Source organism: Accipiter gentilis, chromosome 8 (assembly GCF_929443795.1).
Source record: "Accipiter gentilis chromosome 8, bAccGen1.1, whole genome shotgun sequence".
NCBI lineage: Eukaryota > Metazoa > Chordata > Aves > Accipitriformes > Accipitridae > Astur > Astur gentilis.
In genome coordinates, this window is record NC_064887.1 from 14,040,603 (window position 1) to 14,051,088 (window position 10,486).

Sequence of the window (10,486 nt, forward strand, 5' to 3'; positions counted from 1 at the left end):
ACCAAGGATATTACACTGTAAGCCTCTCCAGTGCTCTCCTGTTTCTCATGGAGAATCTCCTGACCTTTTGGGATGGTTTCTTTGGGAGAATTTCTTGGGCCAAGTAAATACAGACATACAACAATATAAGAAGAGTTTTTTAAAAAGGCAGTTCATCTAACTGCAACTGAATTCAATTATGAGCTATACCCTAAAAGCAGGACACAAAGGTCTGATTACTAGAGTTACTTCTCAAGTGGAAAATCAATGAGACATGAGTCACACTGGATAAAATGACATTAACTGGCCTGCCTTTACCTCCATATCCGTGCAAAAGACTCCCTCTCTCCATTCAGAATTTCGACAGGAGAAAAAAAATAACCCTTCATGCAATATAGGAATTTTCAATAAAACCACTCCTGGGCTGTAATTAACTAGGGATATTTCAGATCATGAGTGACATAACTGAAATTCACAAATATTAACAAGAAATTAATTACCTATATTGTTGGTGTGGGGCTTTTTTGAAGGGTAGTAATAAAACAACAACAATAAAAGACTAAGATCTTAACATTGAGAAATCTGTTCCTTTACACTTACACACTTGGATAATTTGAATGGTCCTGACAGCAAATTGTACTCCATAAAGCAATCCATTTATGAGAATGAACTAGAGGATTCTTGAGTATTTGCAAAATTCTCTTCAGTTCACCAACAACTAAAACGTTCAAACTACATGTCAAGAACCACACTGAGATAAGACTTAGCATCTAAAAAGTCTTGAAATGAACTCTAAAGTAGGAAAAGAAATCTGAAAAAGAGACTTCACTTGGGGTGGGAACCTGTATTTGCACTAGGACATCATACAAAGAGTGTTTCTCATTGTCCTTTTCAGCACTAGCTGTGAGATGGCAGCTATGTGAAGAACCTTTTCCATCTGAAGTATCTTAACAATCCTCTTAAAGGATCAGTGGCTTCCCAATTATATGATCCAGAGAAATTCTCAGCTGACCTCACTGAAGAGAAATGAGATAACTATACACTTTGTTCTGTTAGAAACCACTTCCTCACAGACGAATTTAAAACTATGCAAGTATATATGAAAAGTAATTGCATTACTGCAGCTTCCACAATGATACTGTGAATAATAATTTTTTAAGCCTTTCTGCATTTTTTGCAATGCACTGGATACAGAATTTTCAGAAAACTGACACAACAAACACCATGATTCTGCTAAAAATAGAAAACTAGTTTAAAATAAATAATCATAATCTGTAGTGGCTTTCTATTTTGCCTATTTTTCCAAGGGAAAATAAATAAATAAATTAAAGAAAATACAGAGAAGTTGAAGACCGAGGATTGAAAAGAATTGAGAACATCTGGTTATAACTTCCTTTTTCCTGAAGCCTAGCTTTTGAGGAAATACCCAAAGAACATTGCTGGCAGCACAGCAAAGCACAGAAACATTGTCAAATCTTTTCAAGTGACAATTTAGATGGAGTGGTTACTAACAAAAGCAATATAATCTTGTATACCTAACCAGTAAAACTTGCTGCTAGTTATACTCTTTCAGAGACATGTATAGAGAAAGTGCAAGTAAATGAAAAGAAGGTAGTGGGTGGAAGAGAAAACATGTACCAATACATTCTAACTTAGGAATGATTAATAAAATACAATTTTTAAAGTTGCCACAGAAATTTTATATACTTGGAAACAGAAAAAAACCAAGCAAACAAACCCCAGCATCTGTCGGTAATGTTAACAGATTCCCACTCAAAGTCTTTTAGTCAGTCACTGCCTATACACTCCCCCAGTCCACTCTGCAAGAAATGCTTCTCCAAACTCCAGGTTAAAACAGCCTTTTTCAGACAGTTCTGTCTGACAATTTCTTCTCAGTTACAGTTCTTCAGGTGGAGCTCAGGGAATAGGTGCATCTGTCTCTGCCTAAGACTTAAGCCTTTGTGCCCTTACTGCATGAGATACTGTGACCCCTTTATAATACTCTATAAAAAAGCCTCTGTACTGCAGTGATACGTATAAGGAAAATCACTGGAAGACTTAAAATATTTGAGGACAGGAACAAATTCCTCTTCTGACATCATTCTAATATAGTGAACAGTGTTTGCATTCTTCCATTACTGATTTTTAGAAATAGGATTCTCATTAACAGCTCTGAGATCACATTTAACTGAAATAAAGTATATGAAACCACTAGAATTATCTTCCACCAGGTCCTGCTGCATTTGCAACTATATGTAAGCAAACATTGCATCAGGATGAGAAATCACTGCCATGTCAGTTACCAACACTTTGTTTCTCAATGGTTTAGTGACCAATTCCCCATCAATTACAACAAACAGAATGACGATACCCTGTGAAGTATATATAAAGTTTTATCCACATCATTGGTGAGATTAAATAATGCCCTAAAAGCCTAATTACAATTAGGCAGTAATAGATTGAAAGCATTATTTTATCTAAATCCTCTGTACTCTTTTTAAACGTTGAGAATGTGGTAAAATTTGTTTCACTTTAACCCTTTTCCTAATTACAGGGTACATATGTATGCGACACAGAGCCTACCCTTCATTTGTCATTAAGCCCAAGGCAGCTTTGTCAAATTTCAAAAATCAGAAAAGCTTGAACAAGGTCACATGGAATGTAGGCAGTTGATTTTGAATTGATAAAGTGCAGAATAATTCATTAAACTGAATTTGGTTCAAAACACAGTTTTATCAAATTGTCCCATACTTTTAACCCTAAAAAGCTTTAACAACTCATTTGTGTCAAGGTTAGTTCTTCCAATTTAATCAAATATTTTTAAATCACCTAAAAAAAATCTCAAAGGAGAAATTTTGTTTAAAAGTAGTATATGTAGTAGAAAGCATACATTTCTATTCAGGCTTTTCCCTATTGTGACTATTACACAGCAATGAGCATGAAAGACTGAAATCTATTACTAATTCATGGAACACAAACCAATTTTAAATAACATCACATTTATAGAACAAACTCTTCAGGAACCTTAAGATACTTCGTAAGTGATGATTATCCCTAAAAATACATCTCTCGGATAATAACTATTATCTCTGTTTTACAGAAAGAAGGTGAAGTTGCATGAATTGCTCTGTTTCAGAGCCTGAAACGCACCTGATTCCCTGGCTCCCTAGGCTTAATCTTTTGAACTTTGCTTCTCTTCAATGAAGTCTTCTGAAAGACTTTGACTCTAGCTCAGTTTATTTCTGTTGGATCATAAAAACCACATAAAGGTAAGTCAAAGATATAAAATCTACAATGAAGACTCTATTAAAGTTATTTTCAATATTACATTACAGAAGTCCTTAATAAATGCTTCACTAAAAAAACCTTTAATGAATATATTTGATCATTTATTTCTTTTAACTAAATCTTACAAACTGTTACATCACAAATATTTTTTTTCTCCACCACAAAGTTTTGGGTTTTTTTAAATCATGGCCAGCAAAATTACAAAAATCATAAAAATGTGGAGAGATCTAATGCTGACAAGTCATCCTACCTCTGATGCCAAGGACAGACCAACTATACCTAAATCACCTCTAGAAGGAGGTTATTTAACCTTTTGTAGAGCACTTCCAGCAACAGATATCCCATTACCTCCCTCAGATATTTAACCCTGTGATTATCTATCCATAGAGCTAGAAAGTTTTTCCTAACATCAAAATCTCCTTTTGTGCTCTCTAGGACCATTATTGCTTATCCTACCTAGAGAGAACAGTTTATTACATTCTTCTCTGTAGCAATCGTTACCACATTTGAAGCTTATAATTGCCTCCCCATCCCTGCTATAGACTCAACAAGTTCAATTCTTTCAGTCTTTCGTTAAAGGTCATTATTGCAACTCTTCTCTAAATACTCTTCAATTGGTCCAAATCTGTTTGAAGTAGAATAACAAAAATGGAGACAGTACATCATCTGAGGCCCTACACCGAGTACTGCAGAAGAATTTCATATCTTACACGCAACAACAATCCTATTCATATATCCCAGTATGACTCTTAGTTTTTTATAGAACTGTCATGAGTCCTTTGTGTTCGTTTTGTGATACAGCTGCTTATTTGCAGAACTGTCACCCAGCCCAGCCAGTTGTTTCTCATATTTAAGTTTATTGTTGCTACCCAAATGTATTATTTTGTGTTTCTCTTTACTGAACTGCATCCCACATAGTTCAGGTCACTCATCCAATTTGTCAAGGCCATTTCACACTCTAATGCCTGTATTCCCTCCTAGATTTGTACTGTCCAGGCAGTTAGTAAATCTGCTTTGTTCTATCATCCAGGTCACAAATTGAAAGACTAAACAGGATTAAATTCAGAAAATACACCTGCACAATTCCACTCAATGCATGCCTTCAATTTGAAATGTCCTTAAAGCATTTAATTATTAAGTAACTAACCAACATGGCAAATCTTCTCTGACAGTTTCTATTTTTGGTGTTTCTAGATTCTTTATCTGTGGAGATAAAATTCCTAATTTCAACACTACCATACAGGCAGAGTATCTTTCAAACACAAATATACAGGGGAGGCTCTACCACTCTCCTCCCACTTTAATGTATTTGTATGTGGCACAGTAACCCAGTTGCATAGCTCCTCCAATTCTGAATTTGGGCTATATCCCTGTTTTTCTTTCCTGTACTAGAGATACTACAGAGACACTTCAATTCACAAAAAAACCCCACTAGCTCTGAAAAACTCAGATCTTTTGTGTATATATATAGATATATACAGACACACACCCCTCAATTACACATATATATACACACACACCACAAGACAACAAAAACAACAACAAAAAGCAGGATGTTACCATTTCTGTACTAACAGGCAAACTCTCAAGAACATTAATTTCCTTTTTGACTTTTAAATTTTCTAACTAAAATAAGTGTTTTAAACAAAGTTCAAATCACTGTATTTTAGGGACAAAAATCAGGTAGTTCTCATGACAAAGCTGTAAGAGACTGACAAAATCCCACTGCTCTACTACTGGCGTATTCTCTAAAAGGTAAGCTTTTACCCTTCTTACTGCTTATCTGGCACATATGCACCCAGTAATTAAAACAAATGTTTGTGTTTAAATGTTGTATTTAAATCTGAACTAGTGAAAACATATTTAAAATCCTGGACAATCAAATCGCCTATCTTGCCAACATTCATATTCCTATGTCCTATGATGAAGTTCAATAGACCAGAAAACATGGAGAGCAGCTAATGGCAATCTAATACATAAAACATCACTACAAGGAGAATCAACTGTTTTCTGAACCAACAAGACACATAGCAATCAGCTTAATGCAAAGCAAAAATATTTAACTTGAGTATCAGGTAGAATTTTAACCATGGGGTGATGAGCTGCTGAAACAAGCAACCCAAAGAGGAACCTCATCAGAGGGAATGATCTCGGTATACTTCCAAAGTGCAGAGGATTGGACAAGCTGACCTTTCTGTGTTTCTATGTTTAACTGAATTAATTATAAGCATCAAAACATTAAAGTAACTTTAAAGAACAGTTATTGTAAGTTAAGCTAAGCTTTTTGTCCGAGGATACATAAAACCACTTGTATGACAAATTGTCTGTACAAAGGCAAGCAGTCAAATGCAAACTGTTAACTAATACACAAATTTTTAACACAAATGGCACAAACTATCAGCCTACTACGCTACAAAACCAAAACAGACTATTTTGATTACAAAGCTGCCCTTAATCAGAGAATCTTTTTAAAAGTCTTTTTGTTTTAATAACAGCATCCAATAAGAAAGAGAACACACTATTTAATGCTCAGGTCTGCACTTCCCAAGTGTGTTTTACGAGTTACTCAAACAGAAATAAGATTTTCAGAAAACTAGAATAAACTCTCATGATGGTTCTTCTACAACTAAGGCAGTTTTTTGAAGCAGAAACCATATTTACAATGTTCTCAAAACTAGAACAATATACACTGAAGTGTTAGTGTAAAGTTTACCAGAAGCAAGTTCTTCTAATCAGCAGCTTCATTTCCAGCAAAGAACACTTAATTTGGAAACTAAAAAAAAAAAACCAACCAAAAAAACCAAAACCAAACCAACAAACCACCACCAACCCAAAACCTTCCTCCCTACAGAAGCGAGAAAGTTTCTCACTTTCTGCAACTTCACTCCCGCCTACAGAGGTGGCAGAATTTTTCTTGTTTAAGGTTTTTAAGGACAACTTCTACAAATATCTGTCTGGAATAATCTAAGTAAGTTTAAAGCAACCCCAAAGAAAGGGAACAACAGGTCTTACAGTACTGCATTTCTAGAACTGTGAGTACAATGTAAATCTATGGATATAAGCAAGCGCTGAACACTTGAAAAATAAGTTCTCTCTTGCAAATCTGGTTCTTTATGACCAGAGAGACCTGTATCATCAGTTCCCACACAATGCAGACTTCCATTTTTGGGAAAACCAAAACAAAGCAAACCCCAATAGATTAGCCCTGAAGACTTTAAAGACACCTTTTCAAATGTGAAAGACAAATTTAAAAAAAAATAAGAAAAACCACACAATTGGAAGAAGGGCAGACTGCAAAGACTTCTGTTCAACTTCCCGAGTACTTTCAGAAACATTAAGAAAACTTTTCTTATTTCCCTTATCCAACAAGGTGGTAAAAGAGCAGTGTAAAAGTCCTTCCACCTTGTATCAACCAGACGGCTCTTACTGACCAGAAGTCAACCTAATCAAAGTACCCAGAATGATCTGAAAGAACCAGAAACAAAAAAAATCTTTAGGTCTCTTGGAAATATTGGGAGAGTAAAGCCTTCATTCTGTATAAGACTATGGACAGCAGACTGGAATCTCACTACAAAAGTATGTAAGAAACAATGATAAATATCAGAGCAGTCACGTGATGTTCAGCTGTAGAACAGAAGCCCATACTAGGATACATTCCCAAATTTTGTGAAATAGAGATCTAGTTATTTTGGCACATTAAATCTGTAATAACACTCAGCTCAAAAATCCTATTTGCTATTTCTCTTTCTCCAGAAATGTTAAAAATTATGAGACAAAACATATGACTGAACTTCAAGAATAAATAGCTTAGTAACTAAGTTATTTAATATAGCCTATCTCTTAGTTATTATACACTTGGAGTATGCAATGCAAAGGAAAAATAATTTCAGTTAATAGTGGTACAACTGAGAATTGCAACAACTACCTATATTGGACTAAATAACTAGACACATAAATGATGAACAATATTTCAATTTAAGGTCATAACTGTGTCCTTACTGACACACACTGTTGTACCGTGTAACAGTCCTTCACAAAAAGCCCTACTGTAAATTCAAGACATAGAATGTTTTTATGAAATAAGCATGACAGTGCTGGAGAAAGCCTGCAACCAAAGTTGATCAGGTTCTGAATAACATGCTGGAAGTCACATGTTAAAGTAAATTACTGACTGCTAACCCCTTCTAAGGCAATGGGAGTTTCATGAGTGACTTCAATTGGGTGAAAATTTCACCTGACAGCTATTTTTTTAACATTTTACCACACACTCTTTACTTTAGAAGAACTGTATTTTTCTCCCCTACTGTTTAACACACATCATCTTCTTTTTTTCCTTAAATAAACTTATTTCCACTTCTGATTAAGCAAATACTAATATTATTAATATGACAGTACCATAAGATTAAAGGATGCTTGGAAAAAACCCACAACGGTAACTTGTCAACCTAATTTTCTGAAAAGTTACACTTGCTTATGAAAAGAATGAACTTTTAACAGCTACAAACCTACCAGTCCCTACTGGATCACCAGCCCTTGTAGCAGCACGGGGAGGGAGGGGAAGCTTAACATCTAACCATAGGTTAGAAATACATCCAAAAAGTATATTATCAAAAGGTTGCACAATTGAGTAATTAATATGAGACAAAGAGTACACTTAGAGCTTCCCCTTAAAAGCCTCAGTAAATAAATGATCACTATGTTATGAGTACAGCAATAACGACAGTATCAGTTGAAAACACACACAACCACCAAAGAACTACGACAATTTGTTTAGTAATAACTGCAAACATATTTCCAAAGTAAAGCTTAGAACTTCAAAGCCTAAAGAAGACATTCTGTTATAAAAATTTTGTATCAGTTATGTGGCAGCCTAAAACCAGATTAGTAAAATGCAGAGTTATATTCCAAGACTACAGAAACTGCCAGCATTCCTGGATAATCAGGGCCGGAATACAAGACACCATAAGGAAGAAGCAGAACCATATGCTCTCCCTTAAGAGAGATCAGGACTAGGAGACAAAGGGGATGTTGCTGAGCTGGGACGCTTGGATACTACTGGAATTATTCTTCCAAATACAAGAGAAAACAGAAATGTATTCTACAAGTGTGGGACATACATCACAGCCTCAAGAGAGACCAGATTTGTGACGTTAAGTATCAATTTTTGGACCCCTGCATCCTTAAACATCAGGGCTCCTACAGGGCAGGAGCAGTTTGGGTTCAACGGCAGAAACCGGAACGAGTACAGAAGCAGCAGCACGGGACAGGTGTGAAAAGCAAGCCGAGACAGCAAAACCACCACGAAGTGCTGGGGGGGGGGGGCGGGAGGGGGTGTCAAGGGCACGGCCCAAGGCTGCTCGTTGGTGGAAGAAGGGCCGAAGGACCCGCGGATGTCAGCGTCTGCAGACGGGAAGCTGCGAGAGCGGCGCGGGAGCAGTCAGAGGCACAGCCAAGTTCGCGCCGTGAAGTTGGGCACCCCGGCCAGCAGGTGATACGGCAGGACGGCGGGGGACAACCAAGGGGCACACCAGCGGGCTCTGCGGGGCACACCGCCTACCCCGGGACGGCGCCCTCAGCACGGCCCGCGAGCCCGGCACCCGGGGCTGGAGGGCCCCGGACACAAGGGCAGAGGCGGTGCGGCGGCGGGGGGGGGGGGGGGGGGGAGGGCGTGGGGGAGAAGCGCGGGGCGAGGAACGGGACATGGCATGGGCCACGCACGGCGCTGCAGCCTGCGTTCCTCTGGAGAGCCTGAGGCGAGGAGGGGGGCTGCCGCGGCGCGGCCCGGGCACTGCGAGGGGCAGGCGCGAGGTGATCTGAGGTGAGGCGGGGCAGGGCCGGGGCAGGGGGGAGGAGGGAGCGGAGCGGAGCCAGTCGCGCTTCCCCGGGGCGCCCAACCCCGCCCCGCTCCCCGTGTGGCCCGGGGCACGATGGCGGGGAGGAGGCTGGTCCAAGGGTCCCCGCCCCCCGGGCCCCCGTTACCATTACCCAGCACGCCCAGCGCTGCGCCGCCATCCCGCAGCCGGCCCGCTCCCGCAGGGACAGCGCGACCTCGCGAGATTTCCTTCCTTCCCCCCCTCCCCCCCCCCATACCACCCCCACACCCCCCCGCCCGCCCCGCGACGCGACCCGGCCCGGCCCCGCGCGCGCGCGCGCACGCGCACCGCCCGCACTCAGCTCAGACCCAACATGGCGGCCGCGGCGCCGCGCACGTGTCCCCGGCCGCGCCGTGTCAGGCCGGGCGCGCGCACGGGCACACAGACGCACACGTAACGCTCGGGAGGGGGGGAGCGCGCGCGGGGGGGGGCGGGGCCGCCGCGCACGCGCACGAGGCGCCGCTGCGGGCCAGCTGATTCGAACAGGGCGCGCGAGCCGCCACCTCCTCCCCGCACGCGCTGGTCACGTGGGGGCTTTCCCCCCTCTCATTCCCTCCTCCTCCTCCTCCTCCTCCTCCTCCTTCCCCCTCCCCTCGCGGGTTCCGAACTCGGCACCATCCGGGTCCCCCTTCCCCCGGGGCCGGGCCGGCGCCCGCGCCCGGGCCCGAGCCCTCACCTGGCGCCCGCTCCTCGGCGCGGCGGGCGCGGCCGGCCCGCGCAGCCCCGTGCGCGGCTCGCTCCCTCCGTGCTGCCCGCACCAGGCAGCGGCGGCGGCTCCGCACAGCGCCTGCTCCCCTCAGCGCGGCGGCGGCTCCTTCCGCTTCCTTCCCCTCCCCCTCCAGCCGCTGCGGCGGGGACCCGCTCCCTGCAGCTCCGCCTGCTGGCAGAGGGCGGAGGCGACCGGCCCGGCTTGGCCGCGGCCGACGGCCGGGGCGGGGAGGGAAGGGGCGGCGGGGCGCCCCCCGCCCCGGGCGGGGGGGGGGCCGAGCGGCGCGGCGCTCCGGCCTGCCCCGGGGGGAGGGCCGGCCCAGCGTGGGGGGCGTGGGGGGGTGCCGGGACGTGTGTCCCCGCGCGCTGGGGCAGGTGTCCGGCGGGGCGCCCCGAGGGACGGCGGCGGAGCTCCCGGTGCCCGGCCAGGGCGGGAGGAGGAAGAGGGCGGCGCGGCCCGGCCCGAAGCGGCTCCCGGCGGCTGCGGGTGCTCCCGCCGTGGCGGGGAGCGCCGCGGCCGTCCCGCCCGCCGCCCCCTCCGGCGGGCCGCTCTGGCGCCGCGCCGCCGCCGGCAGCGGTAGCAGCCGGCCAGCGCCAGCAGCCGGCCGGCGCCTGGTGACTTGCAGGTTTGCTGGGGC

General features: G+C 43.5%; 1 protein-coding gene across 6 annotated transcripts in view; it reads right to left on the bottom strand.

The window, feature by feature from the left end:
* The window catches only part of ZZZ3 (zinc finger ZZ-type containing 3), a 63,252-nt gene extending 53,319 nt beyond the window's left edge, over positions 1-9,933 (bottom strand). For 2 of the 6 annotated variants that reach the window (XM_049808583.1, XM_049808577.1), the window contains exon 1: positions 9,817-9,933. The gene's annotated coding sequence lies outside the window, so the exon portion shown is untranslated. Of the gene's footprint in view, positions 1-1,717; positions 2,643-9,246; positions 9,324-9,448; positions 9,466-9,816 lie in introns of those variants that run through there. The other 4 variants (XM_049808582.1, XM_049808578.1, XM_049808579.1 and 1 more) reach the window with 4 other exon arrangements.
* Between the last annotated feature and the right edge of the window lie 553 nt (positions 9,934-10,486).